Consider the following 13,753-nt stretch of genomic DNA (forward strand, 5'->3'; position numbering starts at 1 on the left):
GGCAACATTGCACACCTCCAACCACCCCCCCCAAAAACTAAAAGATGGACCATTGTTTGACAGAATCTTGCCAAGTGCATAATGACTTCCCTTTTGCCTTATAAAAACAGTCACAACTTCAAAGTAATTCACTGCACATGAAACACTTTGGCCGCAATTTTCTGTTCCTGTTTTAGTCGGATGGGTTCGGTGATGGGCGCAGAAAATCTCGTGACAAGCCCAAATCATGTTTCAATCCGATGTAAACATGTGACGCGATTGTCCGCTCCCCCTGCCAGTGATGTAGCTACATTTGCATACATTAACATCTAAGTTTGATAGGCGGGATTCTCGTTTGCCCAACGCTGATATCATAATCGTGATAAGGTGGAGAATCCTTCCCGACGCCCAAAAAGGAGACGGCGCCTGTTTGACGCCGGTTTTTGAGTCTCCGAGTCTCCGCCCCATCACATTGTGTGCTGCATGGCATTGGAACGGCGTTGGCGCATCAGCAGAAGCCCCTCCCTCGATGCTCCGCCCCCTATGGGCCGAGTTCTCGATGGCACGGAACACTTATGCTATTTCTGCTCTGTCCAGCGCCGCCACAGTCGGGGTGGGGGGGGGGGGGAGTCGTGCCGCTGGCCGGGGGGGGGGGGCTTTGGCGAGGGCTGGGGAGACTGGTGATGGTTGGTCCGGGGGGTGGCGAAGGGTTACTGGGGGTCATTATTGGCAGGCCGCTGTCGTACGCATTCGCGACCACAGACCCAGCCAGTCACCAGCCGTTTTGGCGCGGGAGCTTTACCTGCGCGGCTGCTAGCCCCTCACCGGTCCCAGAATCGGTGCAGCTTTTGGCTGTTTCTCCTGCCGCAAAACGCCCCTGTTTCCACGCCGGCGTCAGCGCTTAGTCTTGAAATTGGAGAATCCAGCCCCAGGCCTCAATGTCTGAATAATGCCCTGCAGGTAAGAAAGTGCATTCACGTTGCCGTGTGGGCAGTACAGCGAGAGACCCAATGTGCCATTGCTGTCGGCTGCTTCAATGTCATTTTTCCCGCCTGCTGTTGGCCTTTGCTGATATCTGGAAAAATGTCATCCCTTGGCTTCCTCTGAGATGCAGTAAAGTAGGGCATGAGAAGGAATTTGTATTTTCAAAATGTCTTTCCCAATCTCAGGATGGTCTGGAGCATTTCACAACCAATAAGGTTAAGCTGAAGCGCAGTCACTGCTTTGAATGTAGCGAAAGGTTGGCAGCCAATTTGCACACAGCAAGATCCCACAAAGACAATGTGATAAAAAGAAAAGCAATCGGCCTTTGGTGAGGTTGGTTGAGGAATAAATGTTGAACAGGATTTTTCTCGTCCAATGGGATCTTTATCCACCTTTGTGAAAGGGCAGAGCAGCACTAATGCATCATCCTAGATATTCACTTGCGCTGCCATAACATTTTGATGTGGAAAATGGGTCAGGTCTTTGTTGCCCAATAGGCCGAATGAACTCTTTCTGTAATATAAACATCTATGAATCTATGAATATGAATTTTGTGCTCAAGCCTCTGGAAAGGATCTGAAACCCCAAATCTTCTAACTCAGTTGGAATAAGAGGGCTTCCACTAAGTCAAGACTGGCACCAATAAATGCAGCCCCCTCTTCCACACCGAATTTGGAAGAGTTAGTAATATTAGAAAGGTTAATGTGGAAATGATTAAATAATATTCTTGATGTATGGTTTGGTGCAGACTCGATTGGTCATTGCCCTCTTTTGTTGTTTGTCCAGTCCATTTTTCTAAGCAAACTTGTTGGCTTCCTCTGGGACATCAGAGTATAGTTCTTTGTCCTGGTGCATGATCCACAGTTTGGCAGGGTCGGGCATGCCATACCGCACCCCACTTTTGTAGAGCGTGGATTTGGCCCCGTTGGATACTGTCTGCCACTTGGTCAGGTCGGCACCAATGTTCTGGTACATGCGGATGGAATGTCCTTCCCACTTGCACCCTCTTGCGTTCTTTGCCCACCTCATCTCTTTATCCTGGCACCTGTGGTGCTTTATGATTATTGCCCGCGGTGGTTCCCCAGCCCTGGGCCACTGCTGGAGCCATCTGTGGGTGCAGTCTACCTCCGGAGGCTTGGCGAAGCCCTCCTTACTGACCACCTTCCTGAGCATCTCTCTGATGTAATCTCTTCTCTATTTCTTCCTACAGCCCCATGATCCTCAAGTTTTGTCGACGCGACCGGCTTTCTTGATCGTCAATCTTGTCCTTCAACCCCTTCTGGGTCTTTACCAGCTTCACCAACTCAGCCTTGAGTGTCGCGATCTGGTCACCTTGGTTCATGGCAGCATTTTCGTGGTCCTGTGTCACCCACTTCTGGGCCTCTAGCCTCTGTTCCATTTTGTCCATTGCCTCACTCATGGGGACTGTGGCGACCTCCACTGCTACCTTGACAGCCGCCAAGAGATCTTTTTTCCTCTCCTCCCTGTGACTTGGAGGTGATAACCCTCTTCATTTGTTCTATCAGAGCCCGGGTGTGCGCTGGGAAATCTGCGGGGTTGACCCTCACTGGTTCTGTGCCCCCCACGTGTGCTTCTCTATTCTGAGGCTGAGGTGTCCTTGCCCTTGGCTCTGCTGGCTTTTCGGTTTGGTGGCTGGTTCTTTCCCACCTTAGATAGCAGTGCGGTCGATGGGGGTTAATTTGGGGGATTTCCTGTGCTTTAGGTGCCCATTTGTTGGGGTTAAAAGGCTTCAGATGATGTTCTTAGACGAGAGCCACCTTTCGCGGGACCGCTCAGCTCATGGTCGCCACCAGAAGTCCTTTGCCATTTTATTAATGTTTAATGCAACAGCAACAAACTTCATTTTGCTGACTTTGTACCATGAAACAAGTTAGAGAGATGGGTGGGCATACTGGAAATTACATAGATGCACTTCATAGATTGAGTTCAGTAAAGTTCAGGGAATCACGGATCATTGGGAAAGTGTAATTGAGGTTAATTACCCAAAGATCAGCCATAATTTTAATGAAAAGCTGAATCCATCTCCTATTTGTTATATTTTGATGGTGGTCTGATAGTTCATTCCATTATACAATCATATTTTAATTCTTGCTGTATTGGAATCTCTTTGTGTATGCAGTCACACAGCCTGATTGTTTGCATCACGCTGAAAGAGATTGCGTGGGGCATTCCAGTCGCACCCACCCCGGGACCAGAAATTCCCACCCGCGGCCAATGGACCTTTAAATGGTCCGTCAAATTGTCCGTCCCGCCAGCGACGATTCCCACGGCAGGCAGGACTGGAAAATGTCACCTTACTCTCACTTCAATTGAAAACGAGTCACGGCAAGTATGATGCACAGCTCTCTCCATCCACACAAGTGCCTGGTGCTGGGGACTTTTTGGGAGGGTTCCAGGGAGCAGCGGCATCGCTCATCGAAAGTACCAACTCCCCGGGCAATTCCCATGGAGTGATTGATTGATACCTCTGAAGGGTCCAGTGGTGCATCTTCTTACTAATCGGAGGCCAGGGATGAGGGCCACTGTAAATAAAACCCCTTACACGCATATAAACTAGTCATCTCTGCATGGATCCAAGATATAACATGTTCAACAAATATGGCTGGTCAGTGTTTCAGAAAAATAACACGATGATCGGGTGTGTGTACATGAGATACATTCAACCTCGGTCATTTAGAAGGGCAAACATCTTGGATTTCTTAAAGGAAATTGCTAATAGCATTTCTCGCTGAGTTTGAAAGGATTTTTCACTTCACAGGCACTGGAGCAGTTCCGTTGTCCCTCAGCATATGGTTGACCAGTTGCTAATACATTTGTTTCCAACAGCCCAGTGAGAACAGAATAACCTTTCTTTTTAACTTGCACATTGCTCATATTTTTCTATTTGATTTGAAAGTGGCAGAATGGAAGGAGCCTTTCCTGCTGTCCTAATCATTTTACTTCGTAAACAGCCCATTCATTTTCCTGAAAGTGGAATTTGCAGATAGCTGTGACTTATTTTCTGTTTTGTCACCAGCAGCTGCAATGGGGAGACAAACCAAACCAATTGTGACCATCAACAATTTTCTGTGTGATGCTGAAATTACTGATGTGTGGCAGAAATGTAACCCTAAACTTGTATCTTCATATTTTATAAATAAAATGGCAAATGTTCTAATCATTACAGGGTGATGAAGGTTTGAGACAAAGCTGGACGAGAATTAATACCGCGGAGAATCAGTTAAGTTCCCATTTGTTTTAATATTAATTTCAGGTGTATATTGTTTGTCATTTGTAATTATTTTTGTTTATTGCAATGTTTTTGCTCCAATTAGATGAACAATTATGAAGAAGATTGCCCCGGTCGAGATGGGAAAATAAATACATATCTCTGTCAGCCTGACCACTTCATAAAATTATTTGTCTTCTCTGTTTTTCAAAATGCACAATTTGTTGGGCGGGTAAAATGACTTCAGCTGACCTCATGCTGGCGTCTGGAAATTTCTGAGCAGTTTAAAAGTGAACAAAGGCTAACATCTCACACCCCCAACAACGTAACGCTGTTTGCATCGTATAAACATTCCAGCCAAGCCAACAGAATGGTTTTGCAGTTGAGATGTCTGCCCCAGCCACCTCATGACCAAAGGCAGAGGGCACGAGAGTCCGTTCCGGGTGAGAATCAAGGGTGTGTTCCCAGGCTACAAGTGGCGGGAACGACTCCGCTATCTAACAGCACTCTGGGGATTGCCCTTCTGAGGCCGTACTTAGCCATATATTCTGCATTCAGGAACGCCGATGAGCGGAGCTCCTCAGTGCAGGGAGATATCGGGACGCTATTTAAAAATGGCGCCCTGATCTCTCGACCTCCTGACGGGACTCCTGGATCCCCACCACCTAATGCCTAACTTACCTGTTGGGGAGTCCTCGAGCCCCTCCTGCACCCCACCACATAGCAGCAGGACACCCCTGGGCCCGATACCTGGCATGGCCAAAATACCACCCGGGCAAATTGGCACTGCTGGCCTAGCACCCTGGCAGTGCCAGGCTGGCACCCGGGTGCCGGTTAGATCCGGATCAGCGATTACCTGAAGGGGGCCAGCAGGGCACTGGAGTGATCCGCTCAGCTCCGGCTGCCGATACGGGGCTCTGCACTACCGGCCGTGGGTCCGTATATGCGCGCGGCCGCCGCCCCGCGCAACATGGCGGACCCATACAGCAAGCCAACAATATAGGGCCCCCAGATCATAGAATTTACAGTGTAGAAGGAGGCCATTCAGCCCATCGAGTCTGCACCGGCTCTTGGAAAGAGCACCGTACTCAAGCACACACCTCCACCCTATCCCCGCAGCCCAATAATCCCACTTAACCTTTTTTGGACACTACGGGTAATTTATCATGGCCAATCCACCTAACCCGCACATCTTTGGACTGTGGGAGGAAACCGGACTACCCGGAGGAAATCCACACAGACATGGGGAGAACGTGCAAAACTCCGCACAGACAGTGATCCAAGCTGGGAATCGAACCTTGGACCCTGGAGCTGTGAAGCAACTGTGCTAACCACTATGCTACCGCGCTTGCACGCCGATCGGTGACCCACAATCAAGATCCTGGCCATCCTGGAGGACCCCCCCTCCCCCCCCCGGTGAAGGATCCCCCCGCCCCCCACCAGGGCAGCCGCGGCAGCCGCCACTCCGAGTGCCCGCCGGGTAGAATCATGTTAGAACCACGTTGGCGGGAACCCGGCCAGCTGCCGGCGGAGAATCGCCGCGGGGGCCTCTTTCAATGGCCCCCGACCGGCACCGCATCGACCGCGCGCGCGACTGGCGGCAATTCTCACGGGAAGGGGTCGGACCCGATCGTGGGGCTGATGCCCCTTTATCTGCCCCCGTGCCGAGCGCAATTTCGGCGAAGAGGCTCGGAGAATCCCGGCCCTTTTTCCTGGAAAAATGGATCACCCTCCAGCATTCAACCTCCCATCTGAAAAAGCATTCCAATCGACTTAGATTCTGTACTTTGGACACACATAAAACCCTAATTTGTATTTTATTGTGGTCGGGCCCTGAACCTCATTCTTTCCCCTTAACCCTCTCTGTATTATGTGAGTAGAAAAAGGGACAGACTGCTTTAGTGTCTGAAGAATCGTGAATGGTGCTGAACATTGCACATCCCCACTTCTGACATTACGACAGAGGGAAGGTCATTGATGAAGCAAATGAAGGCGGTTGGGCCTAGGACACTTCCCTGAGGAACTGCTGCAGTGATGTTTTGGGACTGAGATAATGGCGTCCAACAACCACCACCATCTTCCTTTGTGCTGGAGCTGACTGCAACCAGTGGAGAGCTTTCCCCCTGATTCCCACACACTCCAGTTTTGCTCGGGCTCCTTGATACCAGACTCGATCAAAAGCTGATGTAAAGGGTGTGGTAGTATGTATTAGGGGTCATGTGGGACTGGAAGCCCTAATGTCATTGGCTGACAGATCCCGGGTCCTGGTTGGCCGTTGACCTCTAGCTCCGCCCTGAAGGCGGAGTATAAGAAGCCGGAGTCCTCCCCCGCAGGCCATTCTACTATCGAGCTGCGAGGGAACAGACACGCTTAATAAAGCCTCATCGACTTCACTCTATTCGTCTCACGGAGTCTTTGAGCGCTACAATTTATTAAGCGTGCCTAAAAAGGACTATGGAGCTCAGGATCATCCCGGAATGCCTGAGGATCAGCCCCCACGCAGCAGCCTTCAAGCACTGGCAGACTTGTTTCGAGGTCTACCTCAGAACGGCCACCGGACGGGTCACAGAAGATCAAAAACTACAGGTCCTGCACTCGAGGTTAAGCACGGAGATTTTCTCCCTCATCGAAGACGCGGAGGATTTCCAGACGGCGTTCGCAGCACTGAAAAGTCTCTATGTCCGCCCAGTTAACCAAATCTACGCTCGCTACTAGCTCGCGACGAGACGGCAAAGTCCCGGAGAATCGATGGACGAATTCTACGCCGCGCTGCTGATTTTGGGACGAGCCTGCAGCTGCCCTTCGGTGAACGCAAATGAACACACGGACATGTTAATGCGCGATGCTTTTGTGGCAGGTATGAATTCCTCCCAAATCCGCCAAAGACTTCGAGGAAGAGAGTCGCTAGGACTCTCAGAGGCACGGGCCCCAGCAGCCTCCCTAGACGTGGCCGCGCGTAATACCCGCGCCTACGGCCCCGACCGCGCGGCAGCCCATTGGGCTCCGTATGCACCCGTCACGACAAACCCACCCCCCCCCGGACACCCCACAGGCTTGCGCGGTCCAAACGCCAAGTCGCACCGGGGGCGCCCGCTGCTATTTCTGCGGCCAGGCGAAACACCCCCGGCAGCGCTGCCTGGCCCGCGCAGCAATCTGCAAGAGCTGCGGGAAAAAGGGCCATTTCGCGGCTGTGTGCTGGTCCCGCGAGGTCGCCGCTGTCCCGGGAGAACAGGGAGCCCTGCAAGCCGTTTATGCTCCCCAACCCCCCCAGCGCCCCATGTACGACCCGCAGGCGCAGCCGCTCTGGGTCCCGACCACCGCGGTCCCGGGAGAACAGGGAGCCCTGCACGCCGCTTACGCTCCCCAACCCTCCCCCCCCGCGCCCCATGTATGACCCGCCGGCGCTACCACTTTGGGTCCCGACCACCGCTCTCCCCGGAGAAGAGGGAGTTCTGCACGTCTCTAACGCCCCCCAAACCCCCCCCCCCGCGCGCCCCACGTCTGACCCGCCGGCGCTACCAATTTGGGTCCCGACCACCGCTGTCCCCAGAGATGAGTGAGCCCCGCGCGGCCCTAACGCTCCCCAACCCCCAGCGCCCCATGTGCGACCCGCAGACGCTGCCATTTTGGGTCCCGGCCACCACGAGGGGAGGAAGGGCGCCGCCATCTTGGACCACCCCAGACCTGTACGACGCGTGGGGGCGGCCATTTTGTCCACCCCCGCCGCCATCTTGTGACCCCCCAGCCATGTGCGATGTATGGGGGCAGCCATTTTGTTCATCCCTGACGCCATCTTGGACGGCAACAACGGACCCCACTCCACTACTACAACCATGTCTCGCTTCAATTACGCTCGATCAAGCTCGGCCCCGGACACTCCAGACGACGACAACAACGGTGCTAATAAACGGCCACGAGACACCATGCCTAGTCGACTCCGGGAGCACGGAGAGCTTTATCCACCCCGACACGGTAAGACGCTGTTCCTTGACCGCCTATCCCAGCGCACAAAAGATTTCCCTAGCTGCAGGATCCCACTCCGTACAGATCCAAGGTTTCTGCATAGTTACCCTAATGGTGCAGGGGAGGGAGTTCAAAAACTACAAACTACACATCCTTCCCCAACTCTGCGCCCCCACTTTACTGGGATTAGATTTCCAGTGCAATCTACAGAGCCTTACGTTCAAATTCGGCGGCCCAATACCCCCACTCTCTATCTGCGGCCTCGCAACCCTCAAGGTGCAACCCCCGTCCTTGTTTGCGAACCTCACCCCGGATTGTAAACCCGTCGCCACTAGGAGCAGACGGTACAGCGCCCAGGACCGGACCTTCATTCGGTCCGAAGTCCAGCGGCTACTAAAGGAAGGCATAATCCAGGCCAGCAATAGTCCCTGGAGAGCACAGGTGGTAGTAGTGAAGACAGGGGAGAAACAAAGGATGGTCATAGACTATAGCCAGACCATCAACAGGTACACACAACTAGACGCGTACCCTCTTCCCCGCATATCCGACATGGTCAATCGGATTGCCCAATATAAAGTCTTCTCTACCGTGGACCTCAAGTCCGCCTACCATCAGCTCCCCATCCGCCCGAGTGACCGCAAGTACACAGCCTTCGAGGCAGACGGGCGATTATACCACTTCCTAAGGGTCCCATTTGGCATCACAAACGGGGTCTCAGTCTTCCAACAGGAGATGGACCGAATGGTTGATCAACATGGGTTGCGGGCCACGTTCCCGTATCTCGACAATGTAACCATCTGCGGCCACGACCAGCAGGACCACGACGCCAACCTCCAAAAATTCCTCCAGACCGCCAAAGCCTTGAACCTCACGTACAACGAGGACAAGTGCGTTTTTAGCACCAACCGGCTAGCCATTCTGAGCTACGTAGTGCGCAATGGGATAATAGGCCCCGACCCCGAACGTATGCGCGCCCTCATGGAATTTCCCCTCCCGCACTGCTCAAAAGCCCTGAAACGCTGCCTGGGTTTTTTTTCATACTACGCCCAGTGGGTCCCCCAGTACGCAGACAAGGCCCGCCCCCTAATACAGACCACGACCTTTCCTCTGTCGACAGAGGCTTGCCAGGCCTTCAGCCGCATCAAAGCGGATATCGCAAAGGCCACGATGCGCGCCATCGACGAGTCCCTCCCCTTCCAGGTCGAGAGCGACGCCTCCGACGTAGCTCTAGCGGCCACCCTTAACCAAGCGGGCAGACCCGTGGCCTTTTTCTCTCGAACCCTCCACGCTTCAGAAATCCGCCACTCCTCAGTGGGAAAGGAAGCCCAAGCCAGAGTGGAAGCTGTGCGACATTGGAGGCATTACCTGGCCGGCAGGAGATTCACTCTCCTCACCGACCAACGGTCGGTAGCCTTCATGTTCAATAATGCAGTGCGGGGCAAAATCAAAAACGACAAGATCTTAAGGTGGAGGATCGAGCTCTCCACCTTCAACTACGAGATCTTGTATCGTCCCGGAAAGCTGAACGAGCCGTCCGATGCCCTATCCCGCGGCACATGTGCCAACGCACAAATTAACCGCCTCCAAACCCTCCACGAGGACCTCTGCCACCCGGGGGTCACTCGGTTTTTCCACTTTATCAAGTCCCGCAATCTCCCCTACTCTGTGGAGGAGGTCCGTACAGTCACAAGGGACTGCCACATCTGCGCGGAATGCAAACCGCATTTTTTCAGGCCGGATGGTGCGCACCTGATTAAGGCTTCCCGCCCCTTTGAATGCCTTAGTCTGGATTTCAAAGGGCCCCTCCCCTCCACCGACCGCAACACATACTTTCTTAATGTGGTGGACGAATACTCCCGCTTCCCATTCGCCATTCCCTGCTCTGACATGACCGCGGCCACAGTCATTAAAGCCCTGAACACCATCTTCACACTGTTCGGTTGCCCCGCATACGTCCACAGCGACAGGGGGTCCTCTTTCATGAGTGATGAGCTGCGCCAGTTCCTGCTCAGCAAGGGCATAGCCTCAAGCAGGACGACCAGCTACAACCCCCGGGGGAACGGGCAAGTAGAGAGGGAGAACGGCACGGTCTGGAAGACCGTCCTACTGGCCCTACGGTCCAGGGACCTCCCAGTTTCACGGTGGCAGGAGGTCCTCCCGGACGCTCTCCACTCCATCCGGTCGCTATTATGTACGAGCACTAATCAAACGCCTCATGAGCGTCTCCTTGTCTTCCCTAGGAGGTCCTCCTCTGGAACGTCGCTGCCGACCTGGCTGGCGGCCCCAGGACCCATCTTGCTCCGAAAGCATGCGCGGGCACACAAGGCGGACCCGTTGGTCGAAAGGGTTCACCTCCTCCATGCGATCCCGCAGTACGCTTACGTGGAGTACCCCGATGGCCGACAGGACACGGTCTCCCTGCGGGATCTGGCGCCCGCCGGCAACACCCCCCCCCCTTCCTGCCACCCAGCCCCCCCCCCTTCCTGCCACCGCCGCACTCCGCGACCGCCCCCTTCCCAGGAGGATCGGTTCCCCTCCCCTCAGGCCCGACCAAGAATAAAGCCCAAGCTGAAACCGTAAGGCTCCCGGAGACGACAACACCGGTACAAGCACCACCACCACCACCGGGGCCGAGGCGATCGACACGGACGACCAGACCGCCCGACCGACTCGTGGCGTCGATCTAAATCAATATATGGACTTTTCACAAGAACATTTTGTTTTTCTCCCGATAACTTCTGTAAATAGTTGAAACAGGACAAAATTGTACATACTGTATTGCCATATGAATGTTTTCCTCCCAGGACCAGCCCTGTAAACCCTTACCACCATGCGAAGCATCACCCCGCCGGGTTCATTTTTGACAAGGGGTGAATGTGGTAGTATGTATTAGGGGTCATGTGGGACTGGAAGCCCTAATGTCATTGGCTGACAGATCTCGGGTCCTGGTTGGCCGTTGACCTCTAGCTCCGCCCTGAAGGCGGAGTATAAGAAGCCGGAGTCCTCCCCCGCAGGCCATTCTACTATCGAGCTGCGGGGGAACAGACACGCTTAATAAAGCCTCATTGACTTCACTCTATTCGTCTCACGGAGTCTTTGTGCACTACAATGGGCAGTCACACTCACCTCACCTCTGGAGTTCCTCTCAGAATGTTTTTAGTTGAAGGCACCTTTCAATGTAAGTTGCTGTTGCTATGAATTGAGGCAATATGTTTGATTACCTCCAAAGACTATGTAATACAGTGCACAAAAATGTTACTTGCCACTGAGCAGCCGAAGCCTGAATTCTATTCAGGTCTTGCTGCATAACCCTGCAGTGGCATAATGCCACAGCCTTTTCCAGAGCCCTTATTGGATTCAATTTCAGTCAGGCATTTAACTGCCTGCCACTGGGATCCTGTGCCTTTAAAGATGTGAGCCTGGCTCCAAGAGCTGGCAGCTCTTCAGTCCCATCAATACCACTGGAAGCAGTGACCACTGGCTGTACTGCAGGAGGCCTGGAGTGGCTGGAGGGCCTAGAAGATGAGTAGGGTGGCCTGCCAGGGCCCGTCAGGTAGGCCTTAGCGAGGGGGTGGAGGGTGCACTTGTGGAGGGCTGGGTGACTTTTCTAGCAGGGGTGACCTTACGAAAACCTGCTTACCGGTGCTGTCAATGTTCTGTCTGGTCCACTTAGCTCCAGGTCACATTTCAGACGGGGTCCAAATATGGACTAAAGAGCTGAATCGTAGAGGGGAGTTGAGAGTAGCTGTCTGTGACATCAAGGTGTCATTTGATGGAGTGTGATTTCAAGTAGCCCCAGTAAAAGCTAAGTCAGTGGGAATCAAGGCTAACATTCCCATCTGGTTGGAGTCATACCAAGCAGAAGTAAAGATGCTTGTGGTATTTGTAGGCCAGCCACCTCAACCCAGGACAAGAGTTCCTTGGGTTACTGTCCTCAGCCCAATCAACTTCAACTTCTTCATCAATGCTCCATCATAATATCAAAAATGGGGATATTCACTCGTGATTGCAAAGTGTTGAGTCCTATTTGCAGCTCCTCTGATAATGAAGCAGACTGCTCCCACATGCAGCAAGATCTGGACAACACTTAAGCACGAGCAGACATGTGGTAAGTAAGCACACCTCCAGCAAGAGACAGTCCAGCTACTTCACTTTGGCATTCGGTGGGACTGTCATCATTGAATCTCGCAGAATCACCATCCTTGACTATGTACTTAAATAGGGCCAGGCACATAAATAATTTGGCTACAAGAACAGGCCAGGGACTGGATATTCTGAAGTGGCTTCCCCAAAGCCTTTCCACGAACTTCCTTTATCCACCCTCTGTTTCATCTTCAAAGAACTGTAATAAAATTGTCAAACACGATTTTCCTTTCACAAAATCAGTTTGATTTTACCTGATTGTATTATGATTTTCTAAAATGCTCTGCTATTACCTCTTGAATAATATATACAAGCATTTTCTCAATGATGAACTGGCCTATACGTTCCTGGTTTCTATCTTCCTTCTTTCTTGAATAGAGGTGTTAAATATGTAGTTTTACAATTTGCTGAAATCTGGGGAATTGTGGATGATTACAACCAATGCATCTCCTATCTCTTCAAGTCTCATGGCTTCAGGTTAAACATGGGCAAGGAAACCACCTGCTGATTACCACACACACCGTCCACCATCAGCTGATGAATCATTATTCTCCCTGCTGAACACGGCTTGGAGGAAGCACTGAGGGTGGCAAGGGCGCAGAATATACTCTGGGTGAGGGATTTCAATGTGCATCATCAAGGGTGGCTCGATATACTGGCTGGTTCTAAAGGACATAGCTGCTAGACTAGGTCTGTGACAGTTGGAGAGGGAACCAACAAGTGGGAAAACATACTTGACCTCATCCTCACCAATGTGCCTGCTGCAGATGTATCTGTCCACGATAATGTCGATGGGAGTGACCACCGCACAGTCCTTGTGGAGACAAAGTCCCGTCGTCACATTGAGGATACCATCCATCATGTTGCGTGGCACTGCCACCGTGCAAAATGGGATAGACTTCGAACAGATCTAGAAAGTCTGGGAATCCATGAGGTGCTGTGGGCCACCAGCAGCAGCAGAATTGTACTCAATCACAACATGAAACCTCATGCCCAGCATATCCCCACTTTACCTTATCACCAAGCCTCTGTAATTGTCAAGTGGATAAATGGAAGGGATGGCAGAGAGGGCGGTGCAATGTTCCTCCTGCAGGATGTTTGAGCTGAGGGACACCGTCAGTGGCCCTGCTGAGTTCTTCTGCGGTAAGTGCACCCATCTCCAGCTCCTCAAAGACCGTGTTAGGGAACTGGAGCTGGAGCTGGATGAACTGAGGATCATTCGGGAGGCAGAATCGGTTATAGATAGAAGCTACAGGGATGTTGTTACTCCTAAGAATGAAGGTAGCTGGGTGACGTTTAAAAGGAGGGGGAAGAAGCAGTCAGTGCAGGGATCCACTGCGGTTGTTCCCCTCAATAACAAGTATACCGTTTTGGATACTGTTGGAAGGGGGGGACCTACCAAAGGTAAGTCACAGTGACCAGATCTCTGGCACTGAGTCTGTCCCTGTGGATCAG

At 52.4% G+C, this 13,753-nt stretch overlaps 1 long non-coding RNA gene across 3 annotated transcripts in view; it reads left to right on the forward strand.

Annotated features, from left to right (window-relative positions):
* Positions 1–3,194: 3,194 nt before the first annotated feature.
* LOC140395930 (uncharacterized) overlaps positions 3,195–13,753 on the forward strand; it is a 94,124-nt gene continuing 83,565 nt past the window's right edge. For 2 of the 3 annotated variants that reach the window (XR_011936399.1, XR_011936400.1), the window contains exons 1-2: positions 3,195–3,309; positions 4,151–4,203. This is a non-coding gene — a long non-coding RNA (uncharacterized lncRNA). Of the gene's footprint in view, positions 3,310–4,150; positions 4,204–4,298; positions 4,361–13,753 lie in introns of those variants that run through there. The other variant, XR_011936398.1, reaches the window with a different exon arrangement.

The sequence above is a fragment of the Scyliorhinus torazame genome, chromosome 19, assembly GCF_047496885.1.
Source record: "Scyliorhinus torazame isolate Kashiwa2021f chromosome 19, sScyTor2.1, whole genome shotgun sequence".
Classification (NCBI taxonomy): Eukaryota; Metazoa; Chordata; class Chondrichthyes; order Carcharhiniformes; family Scyliorhinidae; genus Scyliorhinus; species Scyliorhinus torazame.